At 40.4% G+C, this 19,180-nt stretch overlaps 1 protein-coding gene across 3 annotated transcripts in view; it reads left to right on the top strand.

Annotated features, from left to right (window-relative positions):
* The window catches only part of CA8 (carbonic anhydrase 8), a 214,075-nt gene extending 205,379 nt beyond the window's left edge, over positions 1 to 8,696 (top strand). For all 3 annotated transcript variants that reach the window (XM_060286931.1, XM_060286930.1, XM_030859689.2), the window contains one exon: positions 3,161 to 8,696. The gene's annotated coding sequence lies outside the window, so the exon portion shown is untranslated. The remainder of the gene's footprint in view (positions 1 to 3,160) is intronic.
* The last annotated feature ends 10,484 nt before the right edge of the window (positions 8,697 to 19,180 follow it).

Raw genomic sequence — 19,180 nt, 5'->3', positions numbered from 1 at the left:
AATTTAACTTTTTTTTTAAAGCTCTTTCAGTATTCAGAGCGTTTTTTTTTTTTTTAGATGTTGCGGGTAGGAGTTTATTAACTAATTTATTTTTGCTATGTTGGGTCTTTGTTTCTGTGCGAGGGCTTTCTCTAGTTATGGCGAGCGGGGGCCACTCTTCATCGTGGTGCGCGGACCTCTCACTATCGCAGCCTCTCTTGTTGCGGAGCACAGGCTCCAGACGCGCAGCCTCAGTAGTTGTGGCTCACGGGCCTAGCCGCTCCGCGACATGTGGAATCCTCCCAGACTAGGGCTCGAACCCATGTCCCCTGCATTAGCAGGCAGACTCTCAACCACTGCGCCACCAGGGAAGCCCCAAAATTTAACTTTTTATACAAGTAAAAACGTTAAATAAATGACAGGAGCAGTTGCTACTGTCATTTTGTTATACTTTTTAATGTATGTACGCACACATGCGTGGGCACATACGCACATACACAGACATACATATGTGCATTTTCTTGGAGTGTTTGCTTTGAGCCAAATGTTGTGTTGGGCCTTGGGAACACAGTGCAGATGAGATCAAGTATGATTCCATCCCATGAAAAATTTCTCTGAAGTGCTGAAAAGTAAATGTCAAACACATGCTATAGAAAATAATAGGCCATACCATAGTTCAGTTTTCATTTAGTGAGATGTCTGTAAAATCAACGAAATAGTCACCAGTCACTCAGTTATGTGCCCAGGAGGCACTGTTGTCACATTATATCTGTTGTCGTATTCCATTCTCACACAAACCCTACAAAGTAGGTATTGCTATCTGGGGCTCAGAAGGGGCAAATAGATTGCCTAAAATCTTCCAGCCAGTTGGTGGCAGAGCTGGGATTTGAACTTGAGTCTTTCCGATTCCACATCCACACCCCAGAGTGTGATCAATTGAACTCAGGGATATAAATTTTTTTTGTAATTTTTCCAGCTAATCTGGTATCTTGCAGTGAATGAGATCAAACATCCATCTCTTGGTGGGGGAGCTAATAGATCATCCTCAGAGTGCCTTGGCTTCGGGAGGTGACATTTTCTTTGTTTGAACAATGTAAAGGAGAAAAATTCAAGAAGCATAGGGCATTAACTTTAGTTTTCCTGTGAGGGAGATTTTAACAGTGAGCAACCTAAATTCACCAGCAGAGTTCACACTCAGGTGAATTAGAATTCATTCTACATTTATTGAGAATCCTGTAAATCAAGCCATTAGAGCTTTAAAATGAACAAGACACCTGAGAGCTTGTGCACCTGTTGCACTCTGGTTGTATGTTCAATGTTAAAATGCTTTGGGTAAGACCTGACCTCATGTCATTAGAGTGACTGCATATTTACTTACCTATCTTTTGTCTAATTGGTGTTTTAGACCATGGTAGCTTCATTTTTAGAGTAGTTGGGTAAAGCGTAATTGAATTACTTTCATAAACTTGGAATCTCTGCCTCTAGACCAACCTTTCCCAAATGTGTTCTGCAGAGCATTGGTCCGTCAAGATGTTCGTTAAATCAAGAAATGACTGTCCCATACATTTGGAGAATCCTGAATATATTTTTCTTTCGCAGATTGACAGTGCACATTAGCATATTAGAGACTGACATGGTTTTGTTTGAAAGAATCGTATTTTACTCTATGTAATCAGAGTTTCCACAGTATTTTTTGAATACAGATTCATTTTTTCCACCCAACTTCTAGAGTTATGTGGAACACATCTTAGGAGATGGGGGACTCCAGTTATTTTCCTTTTGCAAAAAATTCATCCGTGCTGACCTTTAGGCTCCTTTTAAAAGCTCTGAAATGCTGAGGCTTTACAATGTGGATCATCAGTCTGCTTTATGTCAGTCACTTTGATTTGTAAATGTGCTGGGTTATAGTTGTCAAATGCATACACAGACAGTGTCCTCCTTTACCTTCGAAATCACTTCTGTGAGGCATAATCTTAAAGAGTTGGTCATGACTCACTGTCTTATGTGAAATTTTAGTTTGGAAGTATATACCCCAGCATTATTAATGTTTTCTAATAAATTGTTCCAGAAATTATATGTATCTATGTGAACATATGCATACATGTGTGGACATGTATATGTACATATGTACAAGCCTATCCACCCACATACCATGTATGAACAATTTTAAAGTATTCCATTGTATCATAATTTATTATTTTTTTTCACATCTTTATTGGAGTATAAATGCTTTACAGTGTTGTATTCATTTCTACTGTACAACAGAATCAGCTATATGTACACATGTATCCCTGCATCCCCTCCCTCTTGCGTCTCCCTCCCACCCTCCCTATCCCATCTCTCTAGGTCGTCACAAAGCACTGAGCTGATCTCCCTGTGCTAGGTATCATAATTTGTTAAGGAAGGAAATTATTTAGCTTTTTCTAGTTTTTTTTGGCTTCAGTGAAGATCCTTATACATAAAATCTTTGTATGATTAGGTGGTTATATCTCTATGATAAGTTCCAAGAAGTAGAATTCTGGGTGAAAAGTATATGCGCTCTAAATTTTAATAGATACTTGTTGTCCAAAAGATTGGGCTTGTTTATTTTTAGCAACTGTATTAAAGTGTGTTCCCCCAGTCCCATCTCTGGCAACATGAGTAGATGTATTGAACTGAAATCTTAGCTGATGTTGTTTTCTAAATGGGAAGACTATTAGTTCTCTCAAAATGTACGTTTCATGTGTTATTCTGTATTTATTATTTCCTGATTTATTTAATAGAAATGTCACATTATTTGGGGACTAGGAAGCAGTGGTCTTTGTGCTCAAACAGTTACCATCTGCAGTTATTACACAGGAAATTAATGACAATAACTAAAAGCTTTAATTTTATTTATTATTATGCATGACGTGTAAATTTTTTGTTTAGAAAACAGTTCAAGCGTTTATTTATTTTGGTTGAAAATACACGTCTCTATGAAATTTTGCATTAATAGATTCTGCCAGAGAAATAAAATTATGGTAGACTTTGTGGAAAAATTGCAGAGATGACAAACTTGAGCACGAAGATATTTTTGAAATTTCCACATTTTCTTATGAAACTTCTCGTTTTTGCTGTCTCATTGGACTGTAGAAAGACTTTCCAGTCTGCCTTGGAGGAATGTCAGTAACATAATCGATTCCTTCTCTTTGCCTTAAAGGAGGAAGACAGTGGTCCTATAGTACCCATGGGTGAGAAACGGAAACTTTGAGCTGCAGCTTCGGTTTATCCTCAAAGCCTGCATTGTTTGTCTTCATCTAATCGAGCTTTAATGGACATCTGTGACAGTTGCCTGTACACATGCTCTAATGAAATACTAGAAATGGCTGTAAATTCAAAAGAAACCCCATGTTATGTATCCGCATCACTGCTGCCAGTATTCATATTTTTGCACATACTGTTTATTGCTTATGTATAGAAGAAATGAAACTAGTTTTCAGAGTTATTATTAATATGAATATATATCATGTATTAATACTGAGACAGGAAAAATACATTTCCAGTGTTTGCAGTCCTTCATTTCCTGTCTCCAACAGAAAATTCACTCATTCAGAAAATAATGTAATTCTTGATAATAAAATGAGAGTTTTGATCAAGAACAGCATATACAGCTCCAAAATGGAATGTGAAGGATTAGTAAAAAACACATCTCATGTTATTTTGCAACCCTCATACCATGGTTAATGTCAGGGTGATTTGTTATAAAACACGATTTGGGAGTTAATGTAAGAACATAATACTCACTTTATATATTACTTTCTTAGTTAAAGGATTTAATTGATTATATGAATCTAATCATACTTATTTGACATATTAGAAGCTGAGGTTTGTAGGAATTTGAGAAAGGTATAAGAAATAAATAGGCTAAAGAGAAAGTGGATACTTTATTTTATAGCTTTATTTTCCATGATAGAAACATAAATTTAATAGTATCCTATAATAATTTAGTGTTTTACATTTTGTAAGACTTAAAAATATTTTATTTTATAGGTTTCACTTTGGCATATTGAGATCTTTGTTTTGAAGATGAATCATATCCTTATTTTAATTAATTTTAAGTGCTACTGGCAAATTTAAGCATATGCTTAGATGCAGTTAGATGTGATAGAATGAGATAATTTATGTAAAGCAGTAGAGTGCCTGGCACAAAGCAAGTACTTAATAAATGTTATTAGTTGTTGTTATAATTGTTGTAAAACTAATGACTTCAATAACATGTTACACTCAATTTTGAGGGATTTTGTGATGCAGAATATCTAAGTTAGAAATAGAAAATAATACAGATGGAATAATTATGTGTTGAGAGATTTTAAATGTGTTGGGTAAAGGTTGTAATAATGAAAAGCATTAAATGCAAATTAAAAAAATCTTACTAAGTATCCCTGAAAACAGAAGCTAAGGAGGTTCACGGTGGCGCCTTGGACAGGGAGAGAAAGAACCAGAGCTGCCCCAGAGAGAGGAAGCGGAGGCGGATGAAGGGTCAGCGTCTAACAAAGCCCTGGACCACATGAGGGCGGCATCAGGCAGAGCCTGTGAGAGGTAAAGGCAGTCCCGGGATTTTCCCTTCTTTAGTTTCTTGTATACAAAAATGAAGAAATGGCAAAGCATGGCTACAAAAACTTGGCATATTTAAATACGTATCTTATAGACTAAAACTGATACCACGTACTTGCCAGACATTGGCTGCAGGTGTGGCCTCATTTGCAGTTAACATCAAAAGGCAAAATCAAAACCCTCTCATGAGTGAGAGGCCAACAGGGCTGCTGGCACTCCTCTGCTAGACCCTGCGTTCAGGCCCTGGGACTAAACAGTACATGGGCACCCAGTGTCACTGATCCTGATGTGGTTGGCACTGAGCAGCTGGGGACCGTTCTTGGACTTAACTTCTGATGCTTCCTGCAGTCTCCAATCACTTGTCCCTGAAAAATACAAAATAAGCATAACAACAAAAACTAATTCAAATGACTCTCAGGGTAATATCTTGTTGCCCATATTTCCCCTCCAAAATATCTTTTTTAATTGAAGGAATCAAATTTATTTACTGGATATTTTCTGATTCAAAAGACTGAAATGAACTACTTGGTTCAGCTTGTGGTGTTCATTGGTGAGATTGTGTGGAAGCTTATATTCTTTAATGTGGGAAACCCCTTCATTCCACCATTAGGTACCTCAGACTCAGATTAGGAATGCTGCTTGTAGTGATGCTTTTGTGGGAATGAAGTTGAAAGAGTAATTTGTCAATAACAAAAGTGTAAATGACTGGTCAGAAATCTGTCTAGTTTTGATGGTGGCATGGGAAAGAAAAGTATGGGATGGACCTGGAAATTGGGGAAGAAGCTTCCCAAAGCAGAAGTGTGTGTATGGGGTAGTTAACTAGGGATAAGGGACAAATTTCACAGATCTTGAAATTTAATTTAGGGTGGATTTTGTTTACCTGAAAAAATGGCAAACTGAGGGTTTTCTTCTCATATGGTTTACACATATATAAGCACCTCTTATTCAAGGTAATTAATGTAGCTGATGGTATGTAATGTAATATTGATCTCAGAAAGTTTGGTCAGTTAAGGTAATTTGAGTCATTTTGTTGGTCAGTCTAGCTGAAAGACTTGCTGATTTTGTTGGTTCTTGATCCTTTCAAAGAACCAACATTTGATTCTTTTGGTTTTCTCTACTGTGTTTTTATCTAATCTTTATTACTTCCTTCCTTCTACTTGCTTTGGGTTTATTTTGTGCTTTTTCCATTATCTTAAGGTGGAAGTTTAGGGTATTGGTTTGAGATCTTTTTCATAAAGGCATTTGTAGTTATAAAATTTCCTCTAAGCATTGCTTTAGCTGCATCCTATAAGTTGTGTTTGTTATATTTTTGTTTTCTTTCATCTCAAAGTATTTTCTAATTTGCCTTGTGATTTCTTCTTTGACCCAATGGCTTTTTAGGAGTGTGTTGCTTAATTTCTACATATTTATGAATCCCCAAATTTCTGTTATTGAGTTATAATTTTCATTGTAACACACTTTGTGTGATTTGAATTCCTTTAAACTTATTGAGGCATGTTTTATGGCCTAGATATGGTTTATTCTGGAGAATATTCCACGTGTATTTAAGAAGAATGTGTATTCTGCTGTCGTTGGTGTAATGTTCTGTCTATGAGGTCTAGTTGATCTTCTGCATATTTCTATCTATCACTGAAAACAGGATATTGAATTCTCCAGCGATTATTGTTGAATTACCTATTTCTTGCTTCAGTTCTGTCAGTTTTTTTTTTTCATGTACCTTGGGACTCTGTTGTTAGGTATATATACATTTATCATTTTTATATCTTTCTGATGGAGTTATCCTTTTATCATTATAAAATGTCTCTCTTTATCTGCAGCAACATTTTTGTTTTATAATAGACTTTCTAAGACATTAGTATAGCACTCCAGCTTTCTTATGGCTGCTGTTTGCGTGATATGTGTTTTTCCATCATTTTACTTTCAACCTATTTGATCTTTAAATCTAAAGTGTGTCTCCTGTAGACAGCTTAAAGTTGGATCTTGTTTTTCCATCTAGCCAATCTCTGCCTTTTGGTTGGACTGTTTAACCCATTTATATTTAATGTTGTCGATATATTTAGGTTTATGTCTGCCATTCTACTTTTTGTTTTCTACCTGTCTCGTGTCTTTTTTTGTTTGTTTCTCTGTCCCTCCTTCATTGCTCTCTTTTGCATTAAGTGACTATTTCCCAGTGTACTGTTTCTTTTTTTTTTCTTTTATTATTCTCCAGTGTACTATTTCAATTGCTTTAATGATTTTTTTAAATACTTTCTTTGGAGTTTATTTTCTTAGTGGTTGCTCTAGGGCTTACCATATATTGATACATGTTAATTTATTAGAATCTACTTCAGATTTATGTTACCGTGATTACAGTTGGTGTTCTTTGTTCTTGTCAACTGCCTCTTGCCCTAGGCAAAATCTTTGAGTCACAGCTCAGGAGCTATGGGTAGGGACAGTGGTTTGCTCTTTGTGGAGTGACACTCCTGCTTTGCAGACAGGGTTCTGGGTAGGGGCAGAAGCCTCTGGTTTTTGTGGCTTGCCTCTCCCAGACTGAAACTTCCACCCTATGAATAAGCCAGGGTGAAGGTGATCAAGGTCCCAATATTCTCAGCCTGCTGCACCTGGTGTAGAACCTCTGCTCTGTGAGTGGGGGCTGGGTGGAAGAAGGGGGCTTATGAGCTCTTGGAATTTAGCCTCTGTGAACCTTTTATGTATCCCTTGGTTGGGATTTGAGGGAAGAGGGAGCCCCATCTTCCTGGCCTTACCCACTTAGAATGGATTGTTAATCATGCCAAACTGGAGTGAGTGTGTTTATGGCTCAAATTCTAAATAATCTTATTGAGATTTAGGAGATTTTTCTTGAGTACGTGTTTTCTCCATTTGCTGTATGTCCTTGGGAAAATTTCCAGACACTTTAAATTTCTTCTTCTTCTTTTTATTCTGTCAGGTATGGTAGTTGCACTGGGAAGCAGGTCTGTGGAGCTTCTCTCATGTCCATTCTGGGTGTAATGCTCTGTCATCTAAGATGGCACATTACTCAAAATGTCAGGCTATCAGATTCCTTCTGGAATTTTCACTGGAGTAAGCGTATTTTTCAAAATTGTGTGTCAGATATCATCATTGTGATTAAGGGTAGACTCATGCTTTTGGATAACTTAAAGTTTCTTAAAATGAAAATGAAGTTGACATAACAATGATAGTAGTTATTGAGTTAATTACTCTGAAACTTCTCCATTTTATTTTTCTATTTAATTAATTAAAAACAATTAGTATATGCTGATTAATGATTTTCAAATCTGACCTCTACAAACTGAGACTCAAGATGGCATGTGTGTGAATAGACACCCAATAAACCTCATTTTCCTTAGAATCTATTCACTTCTATTAGAATATATTAACAGAGCAAATATTGATATGATGAAAAGCAACCTATATTTTATTTAATACAGAATATTATTTGGGTCATAGTATAGAGTATTATGTAAAAGATGAGGCTTTGTACACCGATGATGTAATGCAGTTCCTAAAGATAAGCTCACAGAAACCTTTGTTCCTTTTTTTCTGTGTTCCCTTCCTTTGTTTAGAGGTATTTCCTGTGCTGCTTCTGTGTGAAGCTCTTAACTGACACTCAGTCAGGTAGTGAGGTGGTGACACGTGACCCTTCAGACGAGTGTTGTTGTTTTTTTAAGAAAGATAAAAACAACATAGAAGAAAGGCTTTTATTGGAAACTTTGTGTTGTGTCAGACTTAGATTACATTTTAATAAAGTATACTAGAAGTTTTACACTTCAGGTTGTACAGGAATCCCCACTTGGAAATGACACTATTGAGTTTTGAGAAACTTTTCAATTTCTGAAACTTCAGTGAATCTGCATAAACGACTGACTTGTAACACTTCTACACCTCCACCACCCAGTGGGACACTGTAGTTTAGTGAGTCAATAAAATTTAAGAAATTTCTTAGAGCTGCTCCAGAGACCTAGATATGCTTGTATTACTCCCTTTTGGGCCTGATTCATTTCCAGAATAACTCTACTGCACACTTCCTTTGATAAACTTTAATTGCTTTCAAATTACATTGGAATTTAGTCAACCTCAATAGGAATTTTCCTATGAAATTATATTAGAATCTGGCCCAAAGGGATTAAAAAAAAAAAAAAGAAGCAGCATAATAAAGTCTATACATTGCATGAAAAACATTTTATCTTTTATAACATAAAGATGCTTCTTTATGGCATGAAAGAAAGCTACAGTGTTCTTAAAGCACAAGACTGGGATGAAAATTAACTGTTTGAAATTTCAGTCATATTAAATAAATTTCCTAACAAATGCTGCTTTCAGCAAATCTCATTTGAATAAATTAACCTTAAAACAAAAAAAAATCTTTATAATTAACATGACTTCTTTTCCTCTTTTTTTTTCTGCTCAGAAATTATCTTCAAATGACATAGTTCCAAATATTCAAGAAATATATTTGGGGCCCTATTAAAAAAATCAGATGCACATCTGATGGAGTCGTTTATGAGGATTTTGCCTTTGCTCTTAGGCTCGGTAGTTACAGTGGTCGAGCTCAGCCTTCATACCTAACCAGAAACTTGAAGCAGTTCAGGAAGAACTGGGACCAGCTAAGAAAAACCTACAATTCCACAGATCTTTATTTTCTAAGTCCACAGAAAAGAAATGTGAATGCAGTTCTTCTGGTGGGGAAATTGGTTTTCCCAGGAAGAGGAATTGATGCTTCTAGAGCACCAAGGAGGTGATTTTCTCATTTATGTAAGTGTGAGAAATGTCCTAAGTGGTACACTCTTATGCGAGACAAGTACAGGTGAGCAGTTAACTCCAAGGAACTATGCGTCTCACAGAGGCCAGGGCCATTATTACTGCTAGTCCTTGCACGAAACTATGTATTTGAAAACATTTTATGGACATTGATTGCACCTATTTATTTCTCAATGAAGTTCCGACCCTTGGGCTCCAGCCTTGCGTCTCTCTGTTCTCAACACCCCACTCCCTCCCCCCCGCGAAGACTAGAGGGTCCATTGTTGCTAACTGCTACATCTTTGGCAAGAGAACACATATTTTCACTACTGTCCTTGGAGGCCTTTTCTGATTTCTGACAATTGGTCTGTATTGTTTTTTATCATCTCATGCATTTGTATGAAATATGTTTGAATCATCATAATCACTCTATTGTGGGAATTGGCTCAAAGGAGGCAGACAACATTTAAGCCAGAAGAAGCTTTTTTTTTTCTTTCTTTCTCAATCACCTTTTAAAAACTGATCAATAGGATGATGTAATTGATTTCTGGGGTTTCTTAATTCTGTCCTCTGATTTAGCTGAGGGTAAACTTCCTTTTTTTGACCGGAAAGAAAAATGTGTCAAGTATACGTGTGGTCAAACCTATGCATCTTCTGAGGAATTATTTTTATTTTGAACTGTTTTAGAATATTTCCAACTTTCCCCAACAGTATTCATTTCCACCACCACCCTGGGAAGCAGGAAAATGAGCAGCAGTAGCTCCTCCAGGTGAACTGTGGCCAGAGAACAACTCAGCCAGTGGAGACAAACGGTGCTTCCCAGCAGAGTGCGGTATGTGAGGAGAGAATGTACCTGGGGTGGGTGGAGGCGTGAAAGAAGCTGTGAAGACTTCCCAAAAGGAGCAGAGAATTTCAGTGAAGCCAGACCCGCTGTAGAGCAATAGCTGCAGCTGATACAGCTCAATACCTCGGATGATTCAAAGTGGTGTTCGTAACGCTGTTCTCTGGGCAAAGTTCTGTGACGGACTGCAGGTTGTGTGGTCACATCCTGTCATGCGATCAGATGGGCGGGGGTAATAGCGGTTCAAGACACAGACAGAAACCAAACTCCTTGACTTAAATGTTGGATCTGAGTCCTGCTGGAGATGTGTGACCTTGGTCCATGTACTTAACCTCACTGGCCTCAGTTTCTTTGTCTTTATTTAAGATTTACTACTTAAATCTTGAGATGTCTGTTTATATTATTTTAGCACTCATTGGATTATCTGGATAAGGGGTTGCTATTATTCCTCTATCACTTATAGGCTCTTTGCACCACAGTGGCCAAGAGGCCCGGGCTGTTGGAGCAGGGCTACCCAATACGGTCGTCTTGCTTCTCTTTTTTCTCACTCACTTTCCTCCTTTTTCAAGGACAGTCATTCCTGTGCCCGTTGGCTCCACCAAGGGCCCTCTGTACAGCCATGGGCTTCCCTCTGCAGCGTATGCCTGTATTAGTATGTGCTCGGGTACCAAGAGAGGAACATCACTTTCTGAGGCAGAATCTGCCGAGATGCTTCACAGCCATTTTTTCTTCCCCCATGCTAGGCCCCCAGAGTAGCTGTATGCCTTAGGAAGGACCAACCTCAAATAAGTATTTCCTCAAAATACTTGAAGGAAATGATGAAATAATTTGTGAAGGGTGAGTGAAGCCATACGCCGAAACGAGCGGCAAATATGCGATTGCCATGTGTAACTTTGCAGGCTCTGTCTGTTGACGCAGACGAATAATTGAAGAAGTTAACTCTGCCTGCCTCTTCAATAGGTAGGTAGAGACAGTCTCCCAAGGGTGCAACTTCCTAGGGCTTCAGAGTGGCTGAGGGACCCCCTCTGAGAGATGCGAAGGTAGGCCACTAGACACCCATTGCTTGGGGGAAGGGCACAGAGGGACATTTTGACCTCGACAAAGGTCCTCTGGAAAAGGAGAGCTCTGGGGTGGAGGGGAAGCTATTTCCATAAGGAGTTAGAGTCCTTCTGGGAGTGAGGGAGCTGAGGGTCTTAAGTGAGTTTTAAAATTAGGGAGACCCATGGGAGTTCACTGCTTGGGAAGGGCAGCAAAGCACTGCACCACAGGGGGACGGGCAGGCCGACCTGGTGCTGTCTGACCGGTGCTGAGCCTAAGGGTTGTGGGTTCGTACTGGTTCCAGCATTGTGGGATCTTGTCAGCCTCACAGCTTTGGATAACACTGCTGAACGTGAGTGCCCCTCAGGGCCATGGGAGCAATAACGCCCGAACCACTGGACTGGCTTCCTTTGAAAGACAACACTGGTTGCTTGGACAGCTCCGGAGAGAGAGAACCCCCCAGGACAGGGCTTAGACTTCCTACTGATAAGGACGTGTGGAGAAACAAGCCCCACTGAAAAAAATAAGAGCTGAATGGCCATTTCTGACACCCAGGCTGGTAAGGGAAGTCATGTCCATTATTTACGCACAGCACACTATAAAGAACATCTGGTGGAATTGATACAAATCTATAGCTCCTCCTAACTAAGAAGCGTTATTAGCCCTTAAGCAAAGGGGAACGAGTGTGGTTCTCTCTGGATCTTTTCCTCGTGTTGCAGATTATTCTCTTCCAAGCCAAATACCTTCTTCCTCATTATTATTATTTTTCCTCAGCACTGATAATTCTTAGTTTTTTGCTTATGTACTTGCTCCAAGTGCACTCTTGAAGTCCTGAGTTTTCTTCGGTAGATTCCTTCAGAAGCTTTCCTTTCCTCTGTGATGTTCTGTGAGGTGATGGCTCCCCTGAGGCCACAACTCGGCCTTTGTCCCATCAGGTGAGTCCGTGTCCTCTCGAGCAGCTTCCTTCTCTCGGGTGATAACAGCGTCCTCCACTGTGTAATGGTAGATGTCACGCTTGAAACTGAGCAGGACCCTGGGGGGCCTTCCTAGGTACAGAAGCTCCTCTGTGACCCCTGTTTCTTGTTTGTAGGAGAAAAAGCTTTAGTCTCCTAGGCCTTCCGAGTTCCAAAGAGCAGACTCAAGCAGTTACTAATTAGGGAAGTGAGGGGATGCAGAAACAAAGGAAAAGCAGTTAAGCAAGAAAAGTAGTAATAGCTTAGATTACAGTTCAGTGATAAAACAGAGACCTAGTTCCTCCTCAAGGGGCATACGTGATAATCTGATGCATATCTTTGAGCTGTCCTGCAGAAACCAAGATTCTCCCCCCCACCCCACCCCCTTGGAGGGCCGTGAGTACATGCTGGCCACAGCACTTAGACCCCAGACTAGTTGGAACCAGAAGGTAAAGGATTAAGTTTCCTGAAACATCACCCTGTTACCTCACCACCAACCAATCAGAAGAAAGTCCATGAGCTGCAACCCTCATCCCAAATGTTGTGTTTAAAAACCTTTCCCTGAAAGACATCAGGGAGTTCTGAGCTGCCTGTTCTCCTTGCTTGGGGCCCTGCAATAAATGCTGTCGTTTCCTACACTGCGACCTTGTGTTAGTGGATTGGCGTTGCTGTGCGGTGGGTGAGCAGACCCAAGCTCAGTTTGCTAACACACTTATCCCCAGTCTGGTTGGAAAAAGTCACTTTCTGCTTGGAATCTGAGTGGTATAATCTTCCACATTCCCTCATAACACACCAGACTTCTTATGCACTAATGTGAAATCTGAGTTTCCTGGGGCGTTATTTTTTAACCAGTTAACTCCCAGTTTTGTGTGGGCTAGATTATGATTAGGTTAAGAATTCCCAGTTTTTCTTATCTTGAGTAGAAAGCGAATATTTAGTTTCCAAGAGCCACTTAGATAAGAAAAAGTTGAAAACACCGTGAAGGTAAGTGGAATTGCTGGAGACTGGAGGACTTCCTGTGTTCACTAACTATCGACACTCATTGCTTCTGCCTCCTGTGGAGAGCCGGCACTTGGACCTTGCCTGTGGTCTGTTTATTGCGCCCATTAAAGAGGCGTCTCTGAGGGCCAGATGGGTGAGTGAAAGTAAGCTCCTCAATTTCCCATCTCCACCGATAAATCCGACTTTGTCATAATGACAGAGCATCCAAAGCAAACGACTGCAGTGCGTGGACACTTCGCTTCATCCTGGTTGTGTGCAAGGACCTCTTAAACCCGCACAGAGGTGGATTTTCAGTTGCCCCTAACCACCAACCCAATGGATGACACTAGCAGAACTTCCCAAAGTTTCTGCCTGAAAACACTCTAGCAAGAGAATCTGAAGCAAATGAAATAGATGGTCATTTGATTCACACGAATCATAAGCTGCGGAATTTGATCTAGTTCTAGTACATTAAAATCGTAATAGTTTTGTCTTCACTGGCTTTTAGTCGAGACTCTAAAAAAGTCAGCAATTACTGAATTATTGAATCGCAAAGGTAGGCAATGGGCAGGGCTTTTCTCAGCAGCACACTGACTACGGAAATTAAGTGACCAGGAGGCTTGAGGACCCCTGGGACTAAAACTCTCATTCCTTACACATTGGACAAGTCCCTTCTTAGACAGGATGTCGGTTTGCGGGAGGTGATCCGTGTATAAGTGTGAGTTAATAGTAGGCCCTTTAATTCTATTCCCCACATTCCTCATTAATCCCACGCTATTAGATCACTGCTTTATTTTGTTCCTTTATAAATTTATATCACAAAACCTCGATTTATGGTATTACCATTGATAAGTTTTTTCAATATACACAGTCCATTTATTTTCACGCCCACTTAGGACCAGTGAAATTTATGTAGCAACATATTATTAATTGCCTTCCAACTTCTGTCCGTCAGAAATATTTAACAAATGTCCACACCCATTACTATAATACTATTCCTGAAGCAAAGTGCTTTCAGAGATGCATCTAATTGACGCATTGTCTGTTTTTGGAGATGTACAGATTTCTAGAAAGCAGCCCACTGACGGGTCTCTACGTGTTGGGGGGCGAGTGTTGTTACTCACTGAGATGCCTCCTGGGGTGATGGCCTGGCTCACTTTGAAGCAGAAAATAGAATAAAATGAGGTTTATGTGCTGTTGGCGTCAGAAAAGCCCATTACGATGATTTTGCTTAACGCTTGTCATCTAGTTTGTAGTTGTCTGTAATACAGTGCCTGTCCTGATGCAGATTTTTTGTTTTAGGGAGTGGGTATCCACATCCACAAATGCAGGGGCTGCTGGACAGTAGGATGGAGGATGGCTGTGGATGGTGCGGGAAACTGGGCAAAGTCAAGGGCAGTAATTAAGCTCCTCCCTCTGACTTGCTTCTTTTCTTCCTCTTCTATTGCTGTAAATTAAACGTGGTTGCTAACGTCTGACATTTCTCCCTCGACAGCGAGGGGGACACGATACAAGTCTGTCATGTGTTTATTCAGCAGGTGCTTATTGATTTCTTCCTGTGTGTCAGTTACTGTGCTGGTGCAAAGAAGACTCAATCCTTGCCCAGAACACACCTAATTATAATTCAGAGCATCTTCTAAAAGCCATATGAGGGGCCTAAATTATATGTTCAAAAAAGAAAAAAAGAGTATGCTGAGGCGAACAGGGCGTATTCATGGAGAAGGTGTCATAGGACTTAAAAGTTGGAGAAGCAGGTGAGAAGAAGGGGTCCACGTATGCAGACTAGCAGGAGAAAAGGTGTGAGGAGAGTGAAGCAGGAGGCCTTAGACAGAGTTGGTGCATGAAGCATTTTAGCTGAATTAAAATGTATACAAGAGAGTGGAGAGATGTTATGATAAAAGGCAGGATGAAGGAACCAGACTGAGGACTTTGAGAGCTAGATGATTAAATCAAACCTTTATTTATAGGAGATAACGGGTCCATCGTGCAAGTTAATTATGGAGCACTTGAGTAGCAGGCACTGGACTAGATCCCGGGAAGGTTGGAGGATCAGTGATGCACAACCACATCCCTCAACTAGAGGCAGCAACGAGGCCCAGAAGAGTTTTGAACACGAGCTTGATGTCTTCTGGAGATTAGCTCCACGTGAGGTAAAACGGGGGGTTGGCAAGCCTGTCACCCAGAGGTGTAGGCAGGTGTGGGGGAGATCGGGGCCAAGAAGCAACACGGAGAAGCAGATGAGGCAGGACAGGTACCTGCTCTACCTGCTGGCGTGAGAGCTGCTGTCTGAGGCTGCATCCTTTCCCACATCACAAGCTCTTCTCCTCTTCATCCAACGAATAGACGAGTCCAGATATGAGTGAGCTGCTGCCCCTCAGTTTACTATTTGGGGAGAGTCATTTGCAAGTGTTTTACATGACTGCCCAGCTCCAAGAAGTATAAACTAGCTCTCTCTCTCTCTTTAAATGTCTTGCTTGTAAATTGTCCCTAAAAAAACTACTGTGCTCATGTCTGATCCTTGCAGGTAGCATTGAAGCACCTTGAAGGTAAGGACTTTGACAGGTTCCCACAGCTTATCTTTCTCCCCTACACCCTTGTCGCCTGACAGATTTCCCAGTGAGACAAAAGATTCTGAACTTATTACCAGACACAAGCAAACATCAGTAACAACTACATACAAAATTTCTTATCTTTTCGGAGATGTAAAATATACCTCTGTGTGTGTGTGTGTGTGTGTGTGTGTATTTTCCACCATCTTTTCTCAGCTGTCATTGCTAAATCCATGATTTCATGGTAAAAGTAGCTGTAACCTGGAAAACAACTAGAAACTTCTTGGTTTTTAATATTCTCGTAAAGGCAGAGCATGTTTTTCTTTCCAACTTGCTGACAACACAGTTGTTGGGGGTCAGACACTCAGGATGGGTGCTTCTTGATAAAAAATAATGGACACGTGGTTGTCCTAGCAGCTTCTGACCTTGTTTCTGTTTTCTACGTGTTCTCTAAGAGCATGCCTGGGTCAGCTCTGACACACCCAGGGCTTTCAGCTCTTTCTCAGCATCCTGGACCCCTGCCAGTCTCCATTTTCTCTAGGTCCATGAGGCATAAGACAGATCTACAAGGACTTTGGAGCTGGGCATCTATCTACAAGGCAAAGTTGAGGAGCCGGATGGTCCTCTGCCAGTGCATAGAGAGTTGGGGGTACCAGCTGGTTGATTGGGCAGGTCCCCAGGCTGAGCAGGATTCCAGCTCAGTAGACTCAGAGCAGCTCTGGGAGAACTGGTAAACCCACCCAGGGCTCTGGCCTGGCCCATTCTTCACCTTGTCAATGTCACCATCTTCTAACCTCTTTTTTGTTTGTCTTCAAACAGCCCTCCTTTTGAATATCGGTATCCCTTTAGAAGCTGATTTATTCTGTCTGCTTTATGCCACACGAGTGCTTTTTCATGTGGTGTAAGCTGGTACTCTTCCTCCTTTCGATGGGGATTTGTCTTCAAAATTAATTTCAGTCATTTCTTCTTCTCTGCGTATCTCTATCAACTCACAAACATTTCTTGGAAAGACCAGTTTATATGATTTATTGGATCTTTAGAAAACCATTACTGTCTCTTCTATTCCATAATTATTTTACTTAAAGGTTTATAAAGTTATACTATTTTCTTATTATTTCCTCTCTCTACATATTTATTTATTTTTTATTGGAATATAGTTGCTTTATTCTGACATGAACGTAACAAAAAAAGCGTCCTTCTGTTTACGTAGCAAGTACAGGATAAAATATACCAGGATTTGTTTGTTGTGTCCACATATTTCAGTGGGTTTTCTTCAGCCTTTGCAACTACAAAAGCAATACAGTTACTTTACTTGATACCTACCAGAGAAAAGGAGAGCTGTCAGCTCTAAGTAGTTTTTCAATTAATTTAGTCTTTCTTTCTCCACTGGTAACAAGTGTGTTGCCCGGAAGCCTTCTCCCATAGTGCTGGAGTGATGAAGCATGGCTGGCACATGGCATTGCTTGCAATGACATCTTTTTCTGCACAAGCGTTCTGAAATCACTGTGGATGGATAGATAACCTGTCTTAAAAGGACAGCCTACTGTGATTCGTAATCCTGGTACCGCAACAGTAGGCATAGCTGCCTAAGACAAAAAGGCTTTTTCCAGCTTTGTGTGAATCATCGCTCAAGCATTTAAAACACGGAGTCTGTTCTTCCAGTGCAAAGCCCTCTCGTTAATATTAATGAAAGTCACACATTTTCTCTCAAAGACAGAAAGGATGCCTCAGTCTTTCCTCAGGAATCCTAGATTATAAAGGAAGAGTATCTGTAACTGCTTTTTTTTTTTTTTTTTTTTTTTTTTTTTTTTTTTATCGTGGAGTAGAATGGAATAATAGAGCTTAGGCAGAAGCTGGCGACATTTAAAATCAAGCTCTCCGTTTGTTGACACTAGAAAAATACCTCAGTGTTGGAGCATAAATGCAAATGTCTCCCTCCGTGTTTGATACTTCTCAGGTTTCTCACTCTCTTTTTCACTTTGAAGGGAAAGGAAAAATCATTTTGGTTTTTAAAAGATCAAACAGATTTTTAAAAACATTTAACAGACACCAGCTACTCATTTCCCCATTAATTCAAATCAAGCCTTCTTATTGATGGAATCTGAGAAAAAGAGAGGAGATAAAACACAATAGATGAAAGACACCGATAAAAATAGTGGCAGCATAATGGTCCTGTTTTTCAGCTCTTAAGGGAGCCTATACTATCATTCTTCTTAAGCTAAACTACCTCTGGTATTGGAGGGCTGAGGGCACTGAACATGCCTCATTTTCAAAGTATTAGCAAGATCAATTAGCAAATCCTCACAACCAAGAGGAGTAAAAAGCATTCAGCAGTAGAGCAGCATCTTGTAGCACTGTTCTAGGAATTACCATTTTATGTTTCAGTTTTCTGGGTCAATCCACATGGCGAATCCTATCCACTTTGAGAATTTAGGAGTAGTTCAGTATTTTGCTCAAAAAATAAGAGGCTGCCCATTTAGTGGAAAGGGCATGGGTTTGGTGCTCAGAACACAGACTCACATGTAGTAAATACTTACGTGCTGTGCACTCCATTGCTTGTCCTGGTAGGGCTATGGAATTCTGTGGACGGGACTTAGTTTTTCTGAGCTTGTAGAAATCTATCGCATCTTGTCTGCTCAGCAGTTTTCTTTCAGGAACTACCACTTTTCTACCTGACAAGGTTGCCAAGATCTTACCTCCTCTGTAAAGTGACTCAGATGGGACAGTCTGAAACACTCAACCCTAATGGCCACCGTGATTAACTTGGGGTGGACCCATGGCCCGAACTGAGCCAATCTGAGAATTTTCCTGGAGCTTCCTGGACAGAGGAGTGAGTGAGCTGCTCTCCAGGATCACAAGTTATAAGGATGGTGTTAACTTTGTTTCCAGATAAGTGCTTATCTGTGAATGGATTTTAACCCACAGAGGAGGAGGCCTACGGAGCTGTAAAGAGTCTGCACAGGAGAGCTCTGATAATGTGTTTTGAGCCACTGCGTCTAAACTCACCTGGATCTAGTTCTGGACATTTCAGTTGCATGGAATTAAAGGGGTTCCAAATGAGCCTCCCCACAGTGTGCCACTCTGACACGTGGATTATTCTGAGCTGAAGACAATCAAGGCCCAAAAGACTCAGAAAGAGCTTTTACCTCCCCCTTAACTGCCTAAAAGAATTTAGATAGAGGGCCTGGTCTAAGAGAATTATCACCAGAGATAACTACAAAGAGTGTGGGCGAGGTGTGGTGAGCTGGGAGGGGCCAGCAGGCCTGCGTCCCATGGTGTGTATATGGCATGTGTGTCCCATGGTGTGTATATGGCATGTGTGTCCCATGGTGTGTATATGGCATGTGTGTCCCATGGTGTGTATATGGCATGTGTGTCCCATTGTCTCTGCCTGGCTCGGCAGACGTTTGTTTACCAAACATATGCTCTTTCCACTGTCCTGTGAATTGTCTCCCTCCCATTTGAAGTTCCAGACCCCCATCCCCTCCTCCTTAGCTCAGGAAGGCAGATAAGCCTCAATAGCCTGA

This window comes from Globicephala melas, chromosome 17 (assembly GCF_963455315.2).
Source record: "Globicephala melas chromosome 17, mGloMel1.2, whole genome shotgun sequence".
NCBI lineage: Eukaryota > Metazoa > Chordata > Mammalia > Artiodactyla > Delphinidae > Globicephala > Globicephala melas.
Note: the sequence above shows the minus strand (reverse complement) of the source record. Positions and strands in the feature narration are given on the sequence as shown.